The 26,083-nt window shown below is 42.2% G+C and overlaps 1 protein-coding gene and 1 pseudogene across 1 annotated transcript in view; both read left to right on the top strand.

Annotated features, from left to right (window-relative positions):
• cfap100 (cilia and flagella associated protein 100) overlaps window positions 1-26,083 on the top strand; it is a 130,136-nt gene that overhangs the window by 67,381 nt on the left and 36,672 nt on the right. The gene's annotated exons all lie outside the window — the stretch shown is intronic.
• LOC127445924 (F-box only protein 3-like) lies at window positions 16,496-19,612 on the top strand (annotated as a pseudogene).

Below are 26,083 nucleotides of genomic sequence, written 5' to 3'. Positions count from 1 at the left end.
GATAGAGGTCAAAGCCGACTGTCTAGTGTAGAAAAACATTTAAATCCAAATAGGCACATTAAGGTGTCATGTGTAAGTCCACTATGGATGAATCACCCATGACAGGCCCATCTCTCTCCTCTTCACCTATGTGACTGACTGAGCACCAGTGGGAGGGGCCAAGGGTGCAATGACGAAAAATAGGCATTGATATCTTGCTGAAGATGCAGACATATGCTGATATGTTTGGTCCTTGTGATGTCAAAAGTTCCACAAATTCCAAACGAGTCGTTTTTGCAGCTTGGTTTAAACAAATGTGTTGGGCCTCATGTATTCAGATAGAAGACAAAGGCAGGCCTAACAGTCGTAAAAACCTAACTCAAGCCCCCACCTTCCAAGTCGTAAATCTTACTGATAAAAAATCGTGCCAAAATCAAACAAAGGGAGTCCAAAACAGACTACAAATCCATGAAGCCTTGCTCACTAAAGGATCGAACTCTCAACTCCTATTGGATGAGGCACATAACAGAACGTCCCTCAAACATGACATCATCAGGAGTTGAAATACCTCTGAAATGCTTCCAGAATTTACTTCCAGCGACTTTGTTCACCGAATATAGACGTAGCTCTTTGCTGCTCTCAGGTGCAACCTCGTGGCACAAGGAAGTAACGTCCGACTTGAAACTGTGGCCATACAATCTCCATCTCGCTGGACGAGTTGAGATTACTCTGTGTTCAACCGAACACTCTAACGGATCCGAAGGAGACTGCCGAGCAATTCGCATCTTCATCCATTTGCCTACAGAAGTGAAGAGATTAAAGATTTCTCTTCCATCTTCAATCAAGTCAACATTTCTGAGTTCTCCGCCAGCCTGCCGAGAATCAACAGCCGTACTGCCCGCCGACAGAGCGAGGAAACGGCCTCCCGTCATCACCCGAGCCTCAAGGAACCGGGTCAGAGTTAAAGGACAGAGGAAAACACATTCTACCTGTGTCCTCATGCGATTCAAGTAAGAGGTTTATGTCTGGGCAGAGATAGAATATTATAGTGTGTTATTCTCGTGTTTCAAGGTTTTTGCTTGTACAGTTTACGGACCGCCATGTCCGCTCATTATTAATACTCAGGCTATTAATTATCACGAATTTGTTTGCTGTATTGTGGTCCAACCAAATTGGACTGTTGTGCAATTTCACCATCGTGGGTGAGACAGCAACTGAGTTCATCCATTAAAGAGTCAAATAACGCGGGACTTTTACGAGCCGTCCACCGCGTCTCTGAGTGATAAACACAGCTGCTTTCTCTCCCACTATCGCGAAATCAGCTTTAGGGCTGTCACTTAATCATCTCTCTCTCTCTCTCTCTTACTAATCACACACACACACACACACACACACACACATACACACACACACCTTATGTGTTATAGGATTATTTTGATTTCCATATCTAATCATATCACTGTTTAGTTTGTAGTTGTAAGTCGGAAGTTTATTGACTGCATTGTATTAATTATTAATTGATATTACTGCATAAATAAACTTTGTTTATATTACAAAGAGAAGTGTTTTGGTTTGTTTTGCATACACCTGTGTCATGCTGACGGGATGTCAGTGCTCGGATTCAAACCTACATTCATTGTTTTTTTTCCCGAAAATCGATATTCTTCGTATGTCGATTTTCCTAAGAAAACAATTTAATATTGAGACTGTTTTACTATCTGGTTATTAGTCCCTAATTCCAGGGTGGTGCCCCGTCAATGTTAATCCTTATTAATATTCTATTGATAATTGATAATTATCTTTGATTGTTGAATTTGAATGATCAATAAGCTAGTGCTAATTTTAATGTTTCATCGATGTTAACAATTAACGATTATCTTTGATAATTGTTGATTTAAAGGATTAAAAAAAGCTAACATTGATTCTCATCAATGTTCTATTGATTTTAATAATTAATAATTATCTTTGATAATTATTAATTATTGCTAATAACCAAACTTGCTCCTAAATGTAGCACACTACATTTACTGGAGCCCCATAGGAGGTTTTAATGAGTTAGATTCAATTGATTAATTTAAATATTAATTAATAACTACAGAAATAATTATTAATTATTTCTGATAGTAACACTGATCTAAACAACCAGTAAAGCCCTACAAATGCTCATTTTCTATGTGGAAGTTTTCAGTTCTGAAATGTACAGTATGTTTTTATAGTACAATGACCTTTTATATATAAAAAGATCAAGGAAAATTTGATTCCTCATGTCTTTACCCCTTTAATTGCTTCATGCAGCTAAATTTATTATTATTATTATTATTATTATTATTATTATTATTATTCTGCCTTGAATTCTTTGGCAGCCCATAGAACCATGCAGAGGAGAGTTGTGAAATTTGCCACACAGAAACAAGCCAGTCCCAACATATCTCATGGCAAATATGGGGTCTCTCTCCAGCACCACCAAGAGTTGAAAGTTGCATATATGTTTCAGCCTATAACTTTTGAACGTTAAGGCCTAGAAACAAAATTTGTAGTATATGGCGTATTGGAACATTTTTGGCACAGCACCACCTAAATTTACATTTATGCATTTGGCTTTTAACTAAAGCTACTTACATCTCACATTTAAGGAATACACTGCATAAGTTTATATGTTCCCTGGGAATCAAACCCATGATCTTGCCGTTGCTAGTGCCATGCTCTACCATTTGATCTGCAGGAACACCTATTGGTCAAGGGATATGAAAAATTGCTATTTTTGCTTATAACTTCTGAATAGTTTGGCGTTAAATCATGAGACTGATCTCTTTAGATTCCGTAGTGCATGCAAATTCAAATGATACCCAATATTCATAGGTTGGCCATATTGGGCGTCAGCCATTTTGAATGGTCATATACTGCTGTATTTTACAAATGCAATGGCATATCGTTACAACATTTGATATGCAAAACTTCACGTTGTGGTTAAAAAAAAAAAAGAAATCATTAAAAATGCTTATAACGTTTGATTTATTTGGTCTATCATCCTGTGACTGCTCTCTTTAGATTCCTTGGGTCATGCCAAGTACGTGATACCCAATTTGACATGGTCGGCCATACTTCCTTTCTGGCAATTTGAATATTATTAACAACCTACTTTTTTCAACTCCTCCTAGGCCGTAAATCAGATTCGCACAAAATTTGGCATGTTTCATCTCAGGACACTCACAACAAAAAGGTATCAAAAGCTTCTCGAATAACGCATCAACAAAATAGATGGCATGACGACAAAAAAAAAAAAAAGAAAAAAAATATGAAGCTGTGTCTCTAAAACACTTTGAAGTATTAAAACAAAACTTGGTATACCTCATTACCACCTAAGGTTACCTGAGCAGTTTGGGCCCAGCACCACCTAGTGGTGCATAAATCTAGAAAACTGCTATTTTTGCTTATAATTTTTGAATACTTTGGGGTAAAATCATAATACCTATTCCAAAATTGGCAGTTGACTCATGTTCATGTCCTGAGATTCCATGTGAAGTTTCTGGATGTGCACCTAGTGGTCAAAACCTTTTAAAAAATAGTCATATCTACAAATAACCTTCAAACTGCTTGATTTAAAATGATGATTTTGGACTCATTGGATTATCCAGCTATGCTTGCTTAGCTGCTTACTCTGCCATTTAAGTGCTTAGCCCAGGCAATTGCTATATTCTTCTCATTATTCTGGCTGCGAGTGTATGGCTGTACATAGGAAAATTATGGAATTTGGCACACTGACAAAAATAGGGGTCTCTAGAACAAACTCAATAGCACCACCACCAGTTCAAAAATTCACTTTTCTTTTGCACGTATCTTTTGAACCATGTGGCCTAGAAACTATAATCTTTTTGCCTTTGATTACTCTCTTACTGCTAATTGTAATGGACCCCTTACATTAAAACTCTTCCCATTACAGTGTTTGCCATCTTTGATTGTGATGTTTATCTTTTTTTTCGTTTCACATCCAACAAACTTTGTCCAAATGATCTTCAGACCGAGCCGCACAGAACTGACCAAACAGAATTTTTGGAATTTGGAGACAGTGCCACCTATAGTTCAAAAGATAACTAACACTTTTATGTGCTGAATATAAACTTGGGATGTCTCTTTGCCATTGTTGAGATGTGCCAATTGAATGGTGCAGTGTGTAAAGCTGTGGACTACAGTTTTAAAGGTTTGTGGTTCGATCCCCACCTAGGAAAGTCTTTCAGTAGATTTTCTATTGTGCCGGAGGCCTTTGTATTGTGCTTACTACAATGTAGATGGTAATTCACTGCATAATACCTGCTTCAATTCATAACCACTTACAGATGGTACTCAACCAGAATAGGCCTAGTACTGCCGCAGTCACCATGAGGATTAATCATTAGCAGCTCTAAACTGCTAAGTGCTATAACTATAACATTTCAATAGGCCAGAGCTGAGCGCCTCAAAGCTCTTTCTCGCAACATCATGACTACTCAGTTGGAGGCAGAAATGCATGTTAAGCTTGTTTTGCCAACTGCCATAAAACAGAAGAAAAACAAGAAGAAAACTAAATAAGAACAAGAACACCACCAACATTAACTAAGTTTCCAAGTATTTTTTAGTGAAAAAAGGTTTAGCGCATCAAAATGTTTACCGTTATAGCTGATGGAATGAAAATAAGCAATGAAATTTAGTACGTTTCGACAGTATACTTTTTTGTTTAACTTTAGTGCATAAATCCTATGCCGATATGTCAAAGGTTGTGAAAAACTAGTTTGGAAACCCTTTTTGTCGAGAAAAATGGCATTAAGGGAGGGACACTTGGACTGATGAGGAGACTAGAGTTCCCTATCTGTCACTCACTCGACGTTGTGTCGATGTAGTGACACTAGGGGTCACTCTTGGGAGCCCAAGACACCTCTGATCTTTGATAAAAGGCCAATGAAAATTGGCGAGTGGTATTTGCATGCCACTCCCCCGGACATATGGGTATAAAAGGAGCTGGTATGCAACCACTCATTCAGATTTTCTCTTCGGAGCCGAACGGTCATGCTCACTGAGCTGAATGCTACTGTTCATTCACCTCTGCTGGATCTGACGGCGCATTTCAGCGGCTTCTCCCCCCTCTGCACTGGTGCACTGCAGAGAATGCCCCTGGGCGCTTCGGCAGAAATAAAAGAGTATATTTCTCTAAAAGAGTATATTTCTCTAAAAGAGCAGCACACACGGAACGTCTTTTTAAAGACGCATCTTTTTAAAGATGCTTTCCAATTGTGTGTTATTCCTGGTTGTGCTCGTTATCTCTCGCCTTCTGACGGTCACAATCATTGTCTTTCATGTCTGGGCACTACTCACGTGGAGACAACGTTCGTGGATGGTCATGTTCTCATTGAGACAATATGTCCATGGCAACATTGCGGTCACAGCTCGCCTTCGTAAGAAAGCGAGCCACCCCAGAGGCTACCGCCTCGGTCCTTTTACCCACAGGTTCTAAAGCAGTAGATGGATGCTAGCCGGCATATCCTGCCCCGGCGCGGCTCAAGATCCCGCACCCCGTCTACTCATTGCCATGGGCGTCCCCCTGCGGTGACTGCACCGGCTCCGCCGCAGCCCGCCCCTTTGGCCCGGTCCCGGCGTGGAGCCCACCGCAGGAAGCAGACGCCACCCGTCTCGCAGCCGCCCAGAACCCGTGAAAGGCTTCAAAGCGCCCTTGAGATGGGCGACCCAGGGACAACGAAACCCACTGCTCTGTAGCTGGTAAGCAGATCTCCATCTTTTTGTTACCTTTTGCATTTAATTGCGCTGCATGCCCAAGTGGCTGCAGTACTCAAGAGCTCAGCAAGAGCAGTTTCCTTGTTCCCTGGGTCACGTATCCAGTGTGCACGGCCGTCATCACGACCACCGTCCACCACTCTATTTGGCAGGTTTGGCTCTCCAGCAGCGGTCTCCCGGCCCTGAGCGTCCAGCTGTGGCACAGATCCGTCCCCGATGTGACAGTCTCCACGGGTCACGAGGACAGGCCTCTTCCTCCCCCATCCCAGGCTGTTCCGGGGTGGTCACAAGGAGCCAGGTAAGTGCTTCGATGTCCTTAGACTCAGCACGGCCACGACGTGGTGTGGCACCTCGAGCTCCGCCCCGCCGCGAGGCCCCACCTGCCGGTACGTCTGATAACGTTGTCCCTTTGGTCCCCCTTGCGCAGAACTTGGCTTGCGCTTTCCAATCCGTCGCGAGGGCTGGTCCGGACCGTCCAACTCGGCTGCGCGATTCACTTTGCCGGGCATCCGCCCAGGTTCAGCGGTGTCCACTTCACCTTGGTGAAAGACGAAAACGCTGCTACCTTGCGCGGAGATCGCTACCCTCCTACGGAAGGGCGCGATAGAACCTGTCCCTCTAGCCGAGATGAAGAAGGGGTTTTTCATCCCCTACTTCATTGTACCGAAAAAAGGCGGTGAGTTGAGGCCAATCTTGGACTTGTGAGTTCTGAACTAGGCTTTACACTAGACTCCCGTTCAAGATGCTGATGCAAAAACGCATTCTGGTGAGTGCCCGGCATCAAGATTGGTTCATGGTGGTAGACCCGAAGGATACATACTTCCATGTCTCGATCCTTCCTCGACACAGACCCTTCCTGTGGTTTGCATCCGAGAGTCATGCGTATCAGTACAAAGTCCTCCCTTTCGGCCTGTCCCTGTCTCCTCGCGTCTTTACGGAGGTCACAGAGGCTGCCCTTGCCCCGTTAAGGGAGGTGGGCATTCGCGTTCTCAACTATCTCGATGACTGGCTAATCCTAGCTCATTCTCGAGACATGTCATGCGCACACAGGGACCTGGTGCTCTCACACCTCAGCCGACTAGGGCTTCAGGTCAACTAGGAAAAGAGCAGTTCAGAGCATCTCTTTTCTCGGTTTGGAGTTGGACTCAGTCTCCTTGATGGCGCGCCTTACGAATGAGCGCACCCAGTCGGTGTTGGCCTGTTTGAAGGCGTTCAAACAGAAAACAGCGGTTCCACTGAAACATTTTCAGAGGCTCCTGGGGCATATGGCATCCTCGGCGGTGGCCACCCCGCTTGGGTTGATGCATATGAGGCCGCTTCAGCACTGGCTCCAGACTCGAGTCCCGAGTTGGGCATGGCGCTACGGGACACGTTGCGTGGTCATCACGCCGGTCTGTTACCGTCTTTTCAGCCCTTGGACCGACCTCTCGTTTCTACGGGCAGGCGTTCCTCTAGAACTGGTCCCCAGGCGCGTCGTGGTCACGACAGATGCCTCCAAAATGGGCTGGGGCACTGTTTGCAATGGGCATGCAGCCGCCGGCCTCTGGACGGGTCCGCGATTGCATTGGCACATCAACTGCCTCGAGTTGTTGGCAGTTCTGCTCACCCTGCGGAGGTTTCGGCCATTGATCCAGGGCAAGCATGTGTTAGTTCAGACAGACAACATGACAATGGTAGCATATGTTAACCGTCAAGGCGGTTTGCGCTCTCGTTGTATGTCACAACTCGTATGTATGTCTCCTCCTCTGGAGTCAGCAGCACTTCAAGTCACTGCAAGCCACTCACATCCCAGGCAACCTCAACATTACAGCGGACGCGCTGTCACGACAGGTTACCCTCAGGAGATACTGGAGACTCCACCTTCAGGTGGTCCAGCTGATTTGGAGTTGATTTGACAAGCACAGGTGCACCTGTTTGCCTCCCAAGAAGCCTCCCCACTGCCCGCTCTGGTACGCCCTGACCGAGGCCCCCCTCGGCATAGACGCGCTGGCACACAGCTGGCCCCCTGGCATGCGCAAATATGCGTTTCCCCCAGTGAGCCTGCTTGCACAGACCCTGTACAAAGTCAGGGAGGATGAGGAGCAGGTCGTCCTGGTAGCACCCTACTGGCCCACCCAGACGTGGTGCTTGGACCTCACGCTCCTCGTGACAGCTCCCCCCTGGCGAATTCCCCTGAGGAAGGACCTTCTTTCTCAGGGACGGGGCACCATCTGGCACCCGCACCCAGACCTCTGGAATCTCCATGTCTGGTCCCTGGATGGGACGCGGAAGACCACCTGCGATGGTAGATACAATCACTCAGGCTAGGGCCCCCTCTACGAGGTGCCTGTATGCCTTGAAGTGGCGTCTGTTCACTAAGTGGTGTTCTTCCCGTCGGGAAGACCCCCAGAGATGTGCAGTCAGATCATTGCTTTCCTTCCTGCAGAAGAGGTTGGAAGGGAGGCTGTCCCCTTCCACCTTGAAGGTGTACATTGCCGCCATAGCACACCACAACGCAGTCGACGGAAAGTCCATAGGGAAGCACGACCTGATCATCAGGTTCCTAAGAGGCGCCAGGAGGCTGAATCCCTCCAGACCGCGCCTCGTTCCCTCATCGGACCTCTGTAGTTCTTCAGGGTCTACAGAGAACCCCCTTTGAGCCTTTGCAGTCAGCCAAGCTTTAGGCATTCTCCTTGAAGACTGCCCTCCTGACTGCGCTCAATTCCATCAAGAGGGTAGGTGAACTGCAAGCGTTCTCTGTCAGCGAAATGTGCCTGGAGTTCGGTCCAAGTTACTCTCACATGATCCTGAGACCCTGACCGGGCTATGTGCCCAAGGTTCCCACCACCCCTTTAGGGACCAGGTGGTGAACCTGCAAGCGCTGCCTCAGGAGGAGGCAGACCCAGCCCTGTCGTTGCTGTGTCCGGTGCGCGCTTTACGCATCTATTTGGATCGCACGCAGAGCTTTAGGATCTCTGAGCAGCTCTTTGTCTGCTTTGGTGCACAGCGGAAAGGAAGTGCTGTCTCCAAGCAGAGGATTGCCCACTGGCTCATTGATGCCATAACTATGGCATATGTCACCTAGGACATGCTGCCCCCGGTAGGGCTACCAGCCCATTCTACCAGGGGTGTAGCGGCTCCCTGGGCCCTGGCCAGGGGTGCCTCTCTAACAGACATTTGCAGAGCAGCAGGCTGGGCAACACCCAACACCTGTGCAAGGTTCTACAACCTCCGGGTGGAACCGGTTTCGTCCCAGGTAGTGGCACGCAACACAAGCGGACAAGCCCGGGATAGCTGGCCGGGTGTATCGCTTGCGCATAGCGCCTTCCACCTCCCTTGGAGCTGAAGACGTGCACCATTAATTCCCAGTAGTGTTCACAAACTTTGTTCCCTGGTTGACTTCCTCTGAGCCCTGTGGCAGTCGAGTTTTCGGAGAGACTCGCTGCCGGCCCAGTACACGCGCTAACTAAGAGCCCTGTTCTGGGGTAGGTGCTTCGCATGTGGCGGTTCCCTGTAAGGCTAACCCCATGCGATATATATCTTCCGCTAGTTCGTTTCCCTACTGGAAAACTGCGTCTTCCTTGGGCAGAGCCCCAGTCTCCATGTTTGTAGTAACTCCTCCCCATTGGGCAGGATCTACCTTGAAGGCTCTCCACATGGTTGGAAAGACTGTGCGACGTATTCTTCCACTTAAATATCCCCCCCTCTCTTTGGGCGAGGTGTGGTCTCCGCGGTGTCTTCCCCTTGGGAGGGACACCCCCCGACTAGACCTGGCGGCCCAGTCGGATAATCCCCCTTCTTTTTTAGGGAGTGGAAAAAGAGAAGGGGAAAAGAGACCACGACTGGGTTAAGCCTGTCTCTATCTTTGGGTAGTCGACTTGTCCCCAAAAAGGGCCGTTCGACACTCATAACTATGTTGGGGGAGGTTACGTGTCGACCTGGTGTGCTGGCTATGAGGCACACATCAGTCTGCCCACCACACACCGCCAGTTCACGTAACACAGTTCAGCCAGTTGTGCTGTTTCGTATAGGGGCCCCTAGTGTCACTACATCGACACAACGTCCAGTGAGTGACAGATAGGGAACGTCATGGTTACTGGTGTAACTTCCATTCCCTGATGGAGGGAACGAGACGTTGTGTCCTTCCTGCCACAATGCTGAACTACCCGCTGAAATGGCCGGACCTTATATCGGCTCCTCAGCATAAAACCTGAATGAGTGGTTGCATACCAGCTACTTTTATATGTACTTTTGTATGTCCGGGGGAGTGGCATGCAAATACCACTCGCCAATTTTCATTGGCCTTCTATCAAAGACCAGAGGTGTCTCGGGCTCCCAAGAGTGACCCCTAGTGTCACTACATCGACACAACGTCTCGTTCTCTCCATCAGGGAACGGAGGTTACACCAGTAACCATGACGTTTTCCTCAATTTCATTAAACGTTACCTTCATTCTTTAAGTTTTTTCAGACTTTTTATGGGCTGCGCATTTGCGTGCCGGTAAAGATGATGTCTTTTACTAAAATGCCTGGTAAAAGTAACCCCAGGTTATACTAATCCTGTGCAATTGACATGCTGGTAACAAAACAAAACAAAACAATGAATCTACACTGTCCAGCCTGTAAGTTAAGTTCTCCGAGTGTCTGAAGTGGATGTTGGCCAATTAGAATACACCAGAAAAAACGTCTTTTTTTTTTTTATTGCAATAACAGAGTTTTCAGAACAGAAAATCAAAAAGATAAATAACATTTAGTGCTAAGGAGATTAAACAGAAGTGCCAAAATAAATAAAAGTTTTGATTACATTTTTGTTGGAAGAGGTGGACAGAGTTTTAATGTAAATTCCAACATGTCTTTAAAAAAAGGACTGCAGATAACGCTGGCTATTGTGTATGGACTAATGCATGTTTGTCTCACGCATATCATGCTTTTTAGTGTTTATTTACTCATGTAAAAGAGAAAGAAGCTAGTGCATTTTCTTTTGGTTAGAAAAATTAGAAAAGAACACAAGCAGGTAATTGTGTAATTTGAAAAGAGTGAAGAGGAGTTTTTATGTGTTCTTCAGACACTGCAGCCCTGCGTTTAACAACATATTTTCTGCAGGGACAAATAAAATTACAAAATGTGAATGGATATTTCCATATTTTTAATTCAAGAGTGTAATATGGGATTACAGGCTCGCTAATGCCACCAGTTCTGTTGTATTTTACCAGGTATTCCAATCAGTTTCTTCTAATTATCCCAGATACAGATGCTACTTCTCCATTTCTATGATGTCGTCTTGTACTGATTTTCTTTTTATTATGGGTCCAAGCATGAAGTGCTGGAACCCTATTGTATTCGTACTGATTTTCTTTTTATTATTCTTTTCCTGCCTTAAAAGAGTCTGGGCGTCAGAGACCGTAAGTTGCACAGACCCCAAACTTGGCAGGATGGTCTCAGATCCCCCCTACTACTCAGGCACCCACACTCACACCCATTGGACACTAGGTGGCACTATAATAAGCACCTTTGCCTTTAAAATTTTTCCGACATTTTTAATTTTCGGGAAAATTAACTTTTTCGAACACCTCCAAGGCCATATGTCCGATTCGCACGAAACAAAATGTTATAAAAATAATTTTATTTCGTCAAAGCGTTATGAAGATATAAGCCAACAAACTGGTCAGGTGTCGTCCATGTAATCGAAATTGACCTATATCTACCAAACTAAAAGTCCAAATGTAACGAATCTTGATACACTTAGACAAAATGACATTCTAAGGCTGCATGCCAAGCCGCATCAAATTCCGCCTATAGGGGGCGCTTCAACTGAAAAACACTCATTACTCCACAGCTGTATGATCAATTATGTTGAAAACTGGTATGCATCTTCTATGGCCCAAAGGCAAATATATCACACAAATATAATTTGGAAAAAACAACAAACATGGCCGCCAGCAGCCAATTAAATTTCAGCAGCTAATAACATCAAATCTGAATGGCCAGCCATTACAAAACTTGAGATATTAGTACACAGTGTCAAAATGAGGCTATGTACCAAGTTTTGTGAGAATCGGCCAGAAGGTGGCGCTATAACAAGAACATTTAAGTTTTTGCTAATAACTCCGCATCCAAGCACATTAAAATCAAAATGCTTTTTACCTGTAAATCCTTGCATCAGTCCTACAAAATGTATATCTCAGTTTTATTTAATTTTATAATGTGTTCCTGCCATTCTAATTTTCTGAAAACTCTACTTTTTCGAACTCCTAATAGGGCGTTAATCAGATCTTCACCAAACTTGGCCCAGGTCAGCGCTAGACCATGCAGGCAAAAAGTTGTTAAAAGAATTTTGATCCATTAAATCGTCTAGAAGATACAATCCGATATATTTGACTAGTGTGGCCCATTATGACTAATATTCCTGTATCTTGTGTGCACAAAGGTCAAACTTCACAAAACTGTGTAAATATGGAAAACGGGACATTCTTAGGAATCATACTAAATTTCATGGATTTATGATGAACGGGAGGCTAACAGCAAATTTTAAATAATCGGCCATTTCAACTGACCAATGAAAGCTATAATAATATTTTTGTCCACCAGAAGGAGCCACAGGATAAGAAATCCTTTTAAGTCTAAGGCTTTCATGAGTGTATGAATGTATATACATTTATTTGGAGAAACATGGTACACTGACAATGTCTTCTGACTTTTATCATATTAGTTTGCAAATAAATCTATGATTTCCAAAATGATTATAGATAATCAAATGTCACCTTGATTTTTACATATCCTAAAAATATTGAAAACATATTTGTCAAGTTGCCAGACATGATTAAATGTCACATTGTTTTAGGGATATGTTTACATATGTCTGGAATTATATTATGTGTTTATTTTTCCATTATCCCCATTTCTGTCTCGCCTCATTTCTATATGGCTGCGTCCGAAAACTGTAAAATGCTGCCTTCGGAGGCTGAATTCTAAGGTAAGAAGGCATCAAGGCACGTCCGAATCCAATGTTTGAAACACATTCTGTCTCCTGAGATACCTTCATCTGGACAATTTTTGAAGTCAGATTCGATGCATCCTTCACTGCCTCACTGAAAAAAAATTAAAAAACATACTGGTTCTAGGCCATTTGCCCGATCGGAACCAAACCAGTGCAGAAAGATTCAGCAGAGTTCCATTATGAAACGTTATCAAAGGAATTTTGAAATTCTGATTTATCGTCAAACGGTATGTCAAAATGTTTGTAGTGGGGGTGTCCATTTTACTAAAACATTTATAACTTTTGAATGGATTGAGATATCACCAAATTTGGTACACGTATGTGTGGGCTCATTCTGAGGACACACAAAAAATTGCACACCTTTGCCTCTTGGTGGCGCTATAATAATTAAAAAACTAAAAATGTCTCTAACTATGGAACCGTAGTTCCGATCGACTTGAAATTTTGCATTCAGTGTATTTGTCTAATTTGCCATCAAGGTCTATGAGGTCAGTCGTACTTCTTTAAAACATGGCTGCCATCGACCAATCAGCTTTCAGCAGCTTTTATATAGGGTTAAATAAGGCTGATCTGAACTAAACTTGGTAGGCCTATTTGTCTGTGCAAAATTCTACACAAATTGGCCAACAGGAGGCGCTATCGTGTTTTACATGCATGTAAATTGTTGTATATACTGCTGTGTTTCAAAAAGAAACATGTTATTCAGACCATGCTGTAACCTCCTCATTCTGAACAACTTTGCCCTAAGTACTATTGGTTTGAAACAAATCATATGGTTATAACTCTTTAACAGAATCAGATATTGTCACCAAATTTGGTACACATATGTAGAGTCTTTCTAAGGACACACAAAAACAACTGTGCATCTCCTCCTCTTGGTGGCATTATATTAGTAAAAAAAAAACTTTTTCTGCCCTATAAGTGTCTGGGCGTCAGAGACCATAGGTCGTAGAGGCCCCAAAATTGGCAGGATGGTTCCAAATCCCCCCCACTACTGAGGCATACAGACACACATCCATCAGACACTAGGTGGTGCTATTGTGAACAAACCAAACAAAAATCACAATTTTGTCCATAACTCCTGAACCGTAAAGGCTAGAAACAAATTATTTTTTCGTTTGATTCCTTGTGTCATGACGAAGGGTTTTGCGACCTTCAAGTTTTTGCTCTGCCCCTTCTTCTTTTTGGATTGTTTGAAAAAAATTCAAAACGAACTCGTACAAAGCCATTCACCTGACCGGAACCAAACCAGTGAAGGTACAGTAGATTCAGCAATGTCCCAGTATGAAAAGTTATCAAAGGAATTTTGAAATTGATTCATCGTCAAACAGTATGCCAGAATGTACATAGTGGGCGGGGCCACTTTTACTAGAATGGTTATAACTCTTGAACGGAATGAGATATTATCACCAAATTTGGTACAACTTATGTATGTGGTAATTCTGAGGACACACAAAAATTGCACACCTCTGCCTCTTGGTGGCACTATAATGGTTAAAAGAAATGGCTCTTACTATAGAACCGTTGGTCCGATCGACTTGAAATTTTGCATGCAGTTTATTTGTCCAAGGTGTCATCAAGGTCTGTGAGGAGAGTCGTATATTTTGAAAAGCATGGCTGCCATCGACCGGTCAGCTTTCAGCAGCTTTTATATAGTCAATTTGTATTATTTGGCATCCACTGGATAATTTCTGTCAATTTGGATTATTTTGTTTATTTCTTCACATGTGCTTGGACGCCGATGATTGCTGCTTGGGGCTATATTTCTTACTATTGCAATTATGTGAAATTCAGATGACAGTAAGCTGGCCAATTTCAATAAGTTGTCTCAATATTCTCTCCATTTTAACAAATGTGGGGACATCTGGGACACTTGCGATAAACAAAATTCTGTGTGGAAACAGCTCAAGTGCAGATTTCCTTTGCGCTAAACCAAAACTTATGCGACAAGGTGTGTTTTTTTTTTAAGAATGACATCGTGATGCACACCATTTTATTGGTAAATGCCATTTAAATGGAAACAAAGTTTCTAATATCTTGGAATATATGTGGAACTATAAAGATCAAGATATAATTCTTTATAAAAGCATTATTAATATCAAAGGCTGAGGTAAAAATTTCACCACCAGCAGATTTCACGAAGGGAATGGTAGAAAAAGTCTCTCTCTGCTTTATGTATCTAGCTAAAAAGCTTCCCTGCTTTGTCCCCCGACTCAAAGTATGACTGTCTTGCCCTGAATAGCCAAAACTCCACCTTCCGTGACAAAATAGTATTATATCTGTATTTTAATCGGGTCAATTCTCTGAGGCCATCAGACAACATTCGGTGCTTCAGCTCTGCCTCTGTCCCTTCCAACTCCACGAGTTCTCATTCTTTGGATTTTTTGATGAATGAGGCATACTGTATGATCCGGCCCCTAAGAACCGCCTTAAGTGCCTCCCAAGCCATGCCCACAGAGGATACTGAGGACTAGTTGGTCTCCATATAAACATTGATTTCAGCCTTTAACATTTGTTGGAATTCAGGATTTTGCAAAAGGGATTAAAGCGCCAACTATATGATTTCCTTTTCTCCATATGTGGCAACACCTCTAAACTCACCAGGGCGGGATCTGAGACAAAGATGTTTCCAATTGAGCAATCAACAACAGATGAAATGAGGGACTTAGATATAAAAAATCTATTCTAGAATAAATCTTATGGACTGATGAAAAAAATGTATAGTCCCTACCAGATGGGTTCAAAAGTCTCCAAATATCTGTAAGAACAAGATTTTTACACATCCTGTGATGTGTCAGTGTTGCACTAGGGGGCTTACACACTTTTGCTTCACTATGATCGAGGACTGAGTCCATCAAAAGATTAAAGTCTCCTCCCAGTATTATATCATGAGGGGTGCCAGCGGCTTGCAGTATCCGTTCAAGATCTATAAAAAATCCCTGATCATCAGCGTTAGGTGCATAAATATTAGCCAAAACCAGACTTTGCCCCTAAATTTCTGCTAAAACAACAATGACTCTTCCTAATTTATCTTTAATCTGTTTGAGACATTTGAATTGTAGACGTTTACTTATCAATGTAATGACTCCCCAGCACTAAAGAAAACATGTCCACCCCATATCTTCCCAAATTTTCAGCTTCCTGCGGGGAAAGATGCGTTTCTTGAAGAAACACTATATTAAATGTCCTTTGTTTAAGAAAATAAATATCCTTCCTTCTTTTTATGGGGTGCCCCAACCCATTCACATTCCACGTGGAGAGAGATAATCCACTCATATTAACATCTGACATTTTGACATATGAAAAAAAATAGATTGTGTGTCAAAAATAAAATTATAAAGACCACATACAACATTAGTGCAACAGTCAAACTCCGAAAGTTCCCCAGAACAAAAAAAACAGAAAAAAGAAAAACGTGCGCATTAACCCCACACACGACAGCACCAACTGGCATCTATCCCTCTAAACTCAAAAAGTCCATGTACGCCTATGAGAGTCCACACGACAACTTTGCCATCGGATTGCTCAAATCCGGTGTTTCTGTACAAAATTTGTAAAACAGAATTACACAACAGAAGATAATCTATAAAACAAACTCCAGATTATCTTCTGTTGTGTAATTCTGTTTTACACAAAGAACTTGTAGATTCATCCACATAACTGTCCCGAAGGTGTGTTCCTCCACAAAGCAAACTCCAGCCTCTAGCAGAACAAGCACACACACATACACACACACACACACACAAAAAGAATATATATATAAAAAACAAATTTTTAAATGGCCGTTCGAACGCTAAGCCTGAACAATTTACTGTTGGATCCTTTAATGCTAGTGCTGTCATTTCTGGACTTCAGGGATCTGATCAGCTGCAGTTTTGTAAGTCATCGACTCAATGAGCTGACAGGACATAACCTGCTATGGAAGAGGCTTTGTCAGAAGTACTGGCTCCTTATGGAGTCAGATAAAGTGCAGAGAGGCCTGACCTGGAAGGAGCTGTTTCGGGAGTATTCCACTGATCTGGGCGATTACATTGACTACTACAGCACTCTCAAGAATTCATGGTATGACCTGAAGAACTACCTGATTCAGAAATGCCCTCGAATGATAGCTTCACTGAAAGAGGGAGTGAAGGAGGAGAAGCTAGACACCACTGAGGCTCAGATTGGCTGCAAGCTTCCTAATGTTGCTCGTATAGGATACATAATGGGCAGAAACTGGTGGTCCCTGAGTTGATGGGCAGCATGGCTTTGTCTAATCACTATCACTCAGAGGACCTGTTGGATATTGAGACCTGGCCTCTGCCAGTATATGGCCCTGGAGAGCACAGAGGGACGATCACACAGTGAGATCTTCTATCAATGCCCGGATCAGCTGGCACAAGATCCATCTGCTATTTACATGTTCATTATGGGCTCTAACTTTACTGAATGGTTTACTTCTTATGTTGATAATGTCGTAACAGGAAAGTACCCCATCATTCGGGACCAGATTTTCAGGTATGTGCATGACAAGTGTTGTGTGGCAACCACTGGTGACATCACTATATCTGTCTCTACCTCCTTCCTGCCAGAACTCAGTCCAGTCCATCACACTTTTTCTCCACCCACACTTTTTCTTCACTTATAGAATCAGGATTGAGATGGAAATGTCAGCGCTGCCAGAGAATGCATGCCAGCTGGACAGTCAGTAATGGAAGATCACAAATGCAAATGTGGAGGAGGTCCGTGGCCCCAGAGTTGTGGGTGAGTTTCCAATGATGACACATGCTAAAGTTCAGGAGTACGCCAGCTGCACCACGTTTTCAACCACATCCGAGCACATGGAAGGCCACTACACATTCCACCGGCTCAAGAACAAAGAGGATGTGTTTGATGTTTTAATCCCTCGATTCCACATGGTTTGTCCACCATTCTGTGAGTCTATGGTGTGGTCGAGCTCAGTGTAGGGCTTTACTGGTTGTTAATATTAATTATAAAAATCAATAGAACATTGATGAGAATCAATGTTAGCTTTTTTTAATCCTTTAAAATCAACACTTATCAAAGATAATCGTTAATTGTTAACATCGATGAAACATTAAAATTAACACTAGCTTATTGATCATTCAAATTCAATCAAAGATAATTATCAATTATCAAGTCAATAGAATATTAATAAGGATTAACATTGACGGGGCACCACCCTGGAATCAGGGACTAATAACCGAATATTAAAACAGTCTCAATATTAGATTGTTTTCTTAGGAAAATCGACATCCGAAGAATATCGATTTTCGGGAAAAAAACAATGAATGAAGGTTTGAATCCGAGCACTGACATCCCATCAGCATGACACAGGCGTATGCAAAACAAACCAAAACACTTCTCTTTGTAATATAAACAAAGTTTATTTATGCAGTAATATCAAGTAATAATTAATACAATGCAGTCAATAAACGTCCGACTTACAACTACAAACTAAACAGTGACATGATTAGATATGGAAATAAAAATAATCCTATAACACATAAGGTGTGTGTGTGACAGTGTGTGTGTGTGTGTGTCAGTGTGGTTAGTGAGAGAGAGAGAGAGAGATTATTCAGTGACAGCCCGAAAGCTGAGTTCGCGATAGCTGGAGATAAAGCAGCCGTGTTCATCACTCAGAGACGCGGTTTTACGAGCAGGGCTCGTAATGCACAACAATCCAATCCAATTTGGTTGGACCACAATACAGCAAACAAATTCGTGATAATTAATAGCCTGAGTATTAATAATGAGCGGACATGGTGATCCGTAAACTGTACAAGCAAAAAAACCTTGAAACACAAGAATAACACGCTATAATATTCTATCTCTGCCCAGACGTAACCTCTTACTTGAATCGCATGAGGACACAGGTAGAATGTGTTTTCCTCCGTCCTTTAACTTTGACCCAGTTCCTTGAGGCTCGTGTGATGACGGGAGGCCGTTTCCTCGCGCTGTCGGCGGGCGGTACGGCTGTTGATTCTCAGAGGGCGGTACGGCTGTTGATTCTCGGCGGGCTGGCGGAGAACTCAGAAATGTCGACTTGATTGAAGATGGAAGAGAAATCTTTAATCTCTTCACTTCTGTAGGCCAACGGATGAAGATGCGAATTGCTTGGCAGTCTCCTTCGGATCCGTTAGAGTGTTCGGTTGAACACAGAGTAATCTCAACTCGTCCAGCGAGATGGAGATTGTATGGCTACAGTTTCAAGTCGGACATTACTTCCTTATGCCACGAGGCTGCACCGGAGAGCAGCAAAAAGCTACGTCTGTATTCGGTGAACTAAGTCGCTGGAAGCAACTCTGGAAGCATTTCAGAATTATTTGAAGTCCTGATGATGTCATGTTTGAGGGATGTTCTGTGGTGTGCCTCATCCGATAGGAGTTGAGAGGGCAAGGCTTCATGGATCTGTAGTCTGTTTTGGACTCCCTTTGTTTGATTTTGGCACGATTTTTATCAGTAAAATTTACGACTTAGAAGGTGGGGGCTTGAGTTATGTTTTTATGACTGTTAGGCCTGCCTTTGTCTTCTATCTGAACACATGAGGCCCAACATCAGTTAGTGAGGTGTTTGCTCATATTGATGAGAACTCATCTGACAACGATAACTATGATGAGGGAGAAATGCGTGGCATGAACATGGCTGACCCGCTGCTCTTGGCGCGTCTGATACACTTTTGTTGGCCCCGGCCAACACCCACCACAGATACTAACACACACACACATAAACACACAGACATATTCACACAAACGGGAGAGCTAGAGGTCAAACAAAGCTTTTAGGTAGCCATTGTTTATTGTACAGTGCCTTTGTGCCTGTTACCTCTTGAGATTTCTCTCCAGTTTGTGAGGGCATGTGTCTAGGTGGGCTGTGTGTGCGCACATGTGTGTGAAATCATTGAATGTGTGTTTGAGTCTGCAAGTGTGTTTTTGTTATTGAGTGAAAGCAAAGTAGTTTATTGTATGAATGAGAGTAGATGGCTCTAGACCACACAATTACAGAACCCTCAAGAGAGCGAGTAGAGTTTGACACTATTTTTATACTGTTTTCTAATAAAGAAAACTACATACATGCTGATTTGGGTATACTCACTGTGTGTGTGTGTGTGTGTGTGCATATATATATATACATATGTATATATAATATTGAATATTATGTTCGATTGCATACTGCACAGAAAAGTGACAATAAATTGAAACATTCATACGGTCTCATTTCCTCCACAAGGCCTCAGTTATTGTGTACAGTACTGTGCAAATGTTTTAGGCACTTGTGAAAAATGTTGCATAGTAAGGATGTCTTCAGAAATAATTCCATAAATTATTTATATTTAATTTATGTTTATGTTTATATTTATATTTATTTATGTAAATGTTTTACAGACATCCTTAGCATCTATTCTCAGTTTGGCCAGGAACATCAGTGCAAAAGCAACCTTCCGTTGATGTAAGAGTTTCTTGCATTCCTTGAATCAATCACATTTCTCTCTTGTCGAATTCGCAAAGTCTGGGAACAAGAAAATGCTATGGTTCTTCCAAGAAAGCCTTCCTTTACTCCTCGTCTCGCATAACACGAGATCTTTAGCAGATGATCTCAGAAATTTGGCCAGAATTGATCGTGGCCTGTCTACCTCAGTGGATCTCTGAGCCGGAACCCTGTGTTCTGGTGCAGAGATATGCGATTTGTTACTTGGTTGCTAGGGTAACCCCATCTGGTTGCTACACAGTTACCAAGGTGATGCTCAAAAGGCTCCTTGCTACCCTGAGTCCAATGAACGAAACCAGAAGTCTCTACGACATTCTGATCCTGAGATCCCCATCTAAGCATTTTGATGGAAGTCAATGAGGTTTGATTACTAGGGTGCTCTAAATGGTTGCTAGGGTGTGGCTAAGTAGTTTCTATGATGATACCTGAAGTCTGATTGCTCACCCAAGTAAAACAAGCCAACTGTCATTTCTCTAGGACATTCAGATCCAAAGATATCACTCTCAGACACTTTGAATGGAAGTCAATGGGGTTTGGTTGCTTGGGTGCTCTAAATGTTTGCTAGGGCGTGGCTAAGTAGTTTCCATGATGATACCTTAAGTCTGATTGCTCACCCAAGTAAAACAAGCCAACTGTCTTTTCTCTAGGACATCCTGATGCAAATATATCCCTCTCAGCCTTTTTGAATGGAAGTCAATGGGGTTTGGTTGCTAGGGTGCTCAAAATGGTTGCTAGGGTGTGGCTAAGTACTTTCCATGATGATCATTAAAGGATGTAGAAATGAGATGTGAGGAATCTGTTGTCACGGTCTTGGTGAGTCCGCTGCTTTATTTTTGTCATCATGTTCTCTGTTGAGTTCATGTGTTGCTGACTCGCATAATCTGCGTTGCCATGGAAGCCGTGATTGTTTCCATAGTAATGCTGATCATGCCAGCTTGCTGCCAACGAGCGGCACCTGATCGCCATTAGTTCCCTGTCTATATCTACCTCCCTCATATCAACATGGAATTAGTGCAAAATACAAAAGAGCACTTAAAATGGACTCCAACTAATATTAATAATCCATAGCAACATGAATAAATTCTTGCAAAATACAAGAGCACTTGAACAGATTATAAATACTTTTAATAACAATCCATGTGAACATGAGATGAATTCATATAAATAATACAACCATTCATGTATTAATATAAATAGCTAAATGGAAGTGAATGTTTTTTTTCCCCAAATGTTTTTAAAATGAAAGAAACACGAGCACGGATTTTACGCATGTGCAGCTACAAAATAATGAACGAATCACTCTCTGAGACTACTCGTTTTTCCGAGTCATAAAAGATTCATTCAAAATGAACTAATCATTCATGAACAACCCGACACTAGGAACACATTATAAATTAACATCACTTAAACATGATGTAGTAATTTGATACTTACGGTACTCCACTACTTGTTGACAAAGATGCACAACTTTAAGAGTATAGACGTGTCACACTACTACTGCACCCACAGTATTAACTTAACTGCTCCGTATTCTTACCTGTTCTCTCAAAAGTGATGGAGGTCCCACGAAGTCATGAACTGAAGACGATCCAACTTGAGAAACTGCCGCCAAATGTTTTGCCCCCTTCATGTGGCTCTTCAGTGGCCTTCCCCATAATTGACAGCCCGAAGTCTTTTTTGCATAACTTACAACAAGCTCTATGTACATTGCTCGTGTCTGGCAAGAGCCAACCATAATAAAGTGTCAATTGAATTTACACTGACCAGGCATGATAGTTATCTAAACCATGACCATTACTAAGGTTCAAATTAGCCGATTAGCAAAAATTAGCACAAAAAATCAGCTGAATCTGAGCAAGAAAATGTCACAAAATTTTATAAAATTCATCCATCACAGTGGTAGTTGTAAAAGGGTGGGGGAAGGGGACTCCACTGTTAACGACTAATTCAAGCTAGAAGGCAGCTGTACTGTCAGTCACACAGCCCTTCCAATCAAGGGCGGTTTGTGTCCTGCCTTCGGGAAATACTGAAAATATAATTATAAACTTTAATTACTTTTTTTTATCATTTGAACAAATCACATACACATTCCATTTTTAATTTCGAGCACTATTAAACACATTTCCACAAAACAAGCCGATTTTCCAGGTTTTCCAGACTAATTTCTAAAAGCTAAATTCAAGCACTATAAGCACATTAAGGACCTTGTGTGAACCCTGTTATTACCTTTATTCATTAAGCAGATGCTTTTATCAGAAGCAACTGACAAAAAGAAGCTATTCTTCTAAAGGAGAAATTAAGAATAAAAAGCTGTAAATTTAATTTGTCTGAGGAGCAGACGTGTGAGAGACAGCTCTGCGCATTAAAAGACACTTACAGGTTCTGTGGGGACTTGATTTGGATGGCGTGGCGGGAGAAGGAATCCAGCGTCAACTGTCCAACATGTCAGTGATGTTGACGAAGGTACTTGCGGACTTGGAGGATCTCGCTGTAATACGTCGATCGGTTACGGCGATGGAAAAAAATTCTCTGAGCTAGTCACAAGAGTGACAGGTGTTGAAAAATGAATCGATTATTTGGAATCATCAGAGAGGGAATTAGCCGCTAATCCGCCCGCAACCAAAGTTGATCTGGAACGTGTTCTTGAAAAGCTTGAAGATCTTGAGAATAGAAGCCGCAGGAATAACATTCGAATTGTTGGAATTCCTGAGCATGAAGAGGGCAGAAATATGGTGAAATTCCTTGATGAGCTCTTCCCGATTCTGCTCGACATAACAGGCCACAAGCTGGAAATCGAGCGATCTCATGTTGCGCCAGGCGAGGAGCAAAGGAAAGCTTTCTTGGAAGAATTACAATATTGTCTTGTTCCCGGACTTTGCGAATTCGACAAGAGAAATGCGATCGGTTTAAGGAATGAAAGAAACTCTTACATCAGCGGAAGATCACTTTTGCTATGATGTTTCCGGCCAGACTGAGAATAAACACCAAGGACGGCAGCAAAGTATTTACATGTCCCAATCAGGCAATGTCTTTTATTGAAACAATGGGTGAGTAACCACTGGGTGTTTTTCTTGTGAGTGGATTGACTCACTGTACATACTCTGGCTTTCAGAGAAAGCTGTGCACCATTTTTGTTTCTTTTTGCATTGGCTCCGCCGAGCGGCTGGAGTTTGGTTTGTTAAATAACATTACTTCGGGACAGTTAATGGATGAATCTGTCAGTTCCTTGTGCTTATGCCTCCTGTTGGCTGGAGTATGATTTGTGGAGTATTTTTGTGGGACATTGGAATGATTATGTCATCTGCTGCACTCATCAGCTGGCTCACTGAAGATTTGTTTGTCTGACCGAGGAAACTGAAAAGCTTTATATCGGCTGGAATTTGTTTTGTAGAGGAACACACCTTTGAGACAGTTCTGTGAATGAGTCTACATGTTCTTTATGTTTATTCTGCCTATTGGCTGGGGTTTGTTTTAAAAAATATTTGATGTTATGTAATTTTGCCTTACAAATTTTTGAGGCAAAATTGAGCAATCCGATGGCAAAGATGTCACGGGGTCTGTTGTAGGCGTACATGGACTCTTTGAGTTCAGAGGGATTGACGCCAGTTGGCGCTTTCATGCGCAGAGTTAATGCGCACGTTTTTTTCTTTTTGTTTTGTTCGGGGGGAAGTTTGGGGTTTTATTGTTGCATTAATATTGAAATGTGGTCTTCATAATTTTGTTTTTGGCACACAATTTATATTTTCTATTATATCAAAAGGTCAAATGTTAATATGAGTGTACTATCTCTCTCCACATGGAATATGAATGGGTTGGGGCACCCCGTAAAAAGAAGGAAGGTTATTTCTTTTCGTAAACATAAGAAATATGTTATAGTGTTTCTTCAGGGAACACATCTTTCCCTGCAGGAAGCTGAAAAATTTGGGAAGATATGGGGTGGACATGTTTTCTTTAGTGTCGGCTCAAGTAAGAGCAAGGGAGTCATTATATTGGTAAATAAACATTTACAATTCAGATATTTCAAACAGTTAAATAATAAATTAGGAAGAATTGTTATTGTTTTAGCAGAAATTCAGGGGCAAAGTCTGATTTTGGCTAATATTTACGCACCAACGCTGAGTATCAGGGCTTTTTTATAGATCTTGAAGGGATGTTGTAAGCTGCTGGCACCCCTCATGATATAATTTTGGGAGGAGACTTTAATCTTTTGATGGTCCTTGATCATAGTGAAGCAAAAGTGTGTAAGCCCCCTAGAGCAACATTGATGCTTCACAGGATGTGTAAAAATCTTGTTCTTACAGATATTTGGAGACTTTTGAACCCATCTGGTAGAGACTATAAATTTTTTTCATCAGTCCATAAGATTTATTCTTTTTTATATCCAAACCCTTATTTCATCTGTTGTTGATTGCTCAATTGGAAACATTTTAGTCTCGGAAAACACCCTGGTGAGTTTAGAGGTGTTGCCACGTATAGAGAAAAAGAAATCATATAGTTGGCGCCTTAATGTATCCCTTTTGCAAAATCCTGATTTCCAACAAATGTTAAAGACTGAAATCAGTGTTTATATGGAGACCAACTGGTCCTCGGTATCCTCTGTGGGCGTAGCTTGGGAGGCACTTAAGGCTGTTCTTAGGGGTCGGATCATACAGTATGCCTCATTCATCAAATAACCCAAAGCACGAGAACTCGTGGAGTTGGAAGGAAATATCAAAAGTACAGAGGCAGAGCTGAAGCGCCGTATGTCATCTGATGGCCTCAGAGAATTGACCCGATTGAAATATAGATATAATACTATTTTGTCACAGAAAGTAGAGTTTTGGTTATTCAGGGCAAGACAGTCATACTTTGAGTCGGGGGACAAAGCAGGGAAGCTTTTGGCTAGATGTGTAAAGCAGAGAGAGTCTCTTTCTATCTTTCCCTCAGTCAAATCTGCTGGTGGTGAAATTTTTACCTCAGCCATTGATATTAATAATGCTTTTAAAGAATTCTATCTTGATATTTATAGTTCCACATCTTCGTCTACTGATGAAGATATTAGAAACTTTGTGGAACCATTAGATCTTCCTAAACTGAAGACTGAGCAAAAAAATGCTCTTGATTCTGAGATAACCTTGGAGGAGCTTGATGAGGTAATTAAGTCCCTACCTACATGCAAGTCTCCGGGGCCAGATGGTTTTGCCGCAGAATTTTTTAGATCCTATGCTACAGAACTGGCTCCACTTTTGTTCAAAGTTTATACTGAATCATTAAAGAATGGAAAGCTTCCTCCAACCATGACACAAGCCCGGATCAGTCTGATTCTTAAAAAGGCGAGTGTAAAAGTTACCGTCCAATCTCACTGATCCAACTAGATGTAAAAATTTTGGCTAACCGATTAAGTAAGGTTATGACATCATTTATACATATAGATCAGGTGGGGTTTATTTGGGGCCATAGCTCTTCTGTTAACATCTGGCGTCTCATCAACATCATGTGGTCAGTAGCGAATGATCAGTCTGCGGTCACTGCCATCTTGCTTGACACCAAAAAGGCATTTGATGTGGTAGAATGGGATTATCTTTTTAAGATTTTGGAAATGTATGGGTTCGGGAGTACATTTATTGGTTGGATTAAGTTACTTTATAGACATTCTGTAGCAGCGGTACAAACAAATAGATTAATTTCAGATTATTTTACTCTGGATAGGGGCACTCGGCAGGGTTGCCCTCTTTCCCCATTATTGTTCTGTCATGCCCTGGAACCATTAGCAGCCACGATAAGAAAGGAGGATGATTTTCCAGGGGTGGTTGCGGGAGGTGTGGCGCATAAGCTTTTGCTTTACACAGATGATATTTTATTATTTGTCTCTGAACCTACTAGATCTATGCCTTGCCTC

This window comes from Myxocyprinus asiaticus, chromosome 9 (assembly GCF_019703515.2).
Source record: "Myxocyprinus asiaticus isolate MX2 ecotype Aquarium Trade chromosome 9, UBuf_Myxa_2, whole genome shotgun sequence".
NCBI classification, from domain to species: domain Eukaryota; kingdom Metazoa; phylum Chordata; class Actinopteri; order Cypriniformes; family Catostomidae; genus Myxocyprinus; species Myxocyprinus asiaticus.
Note: the sequence above shows the minus strand (reverse complement) of the source record. Positions and strands in the feature narration are given on the sequence as shown.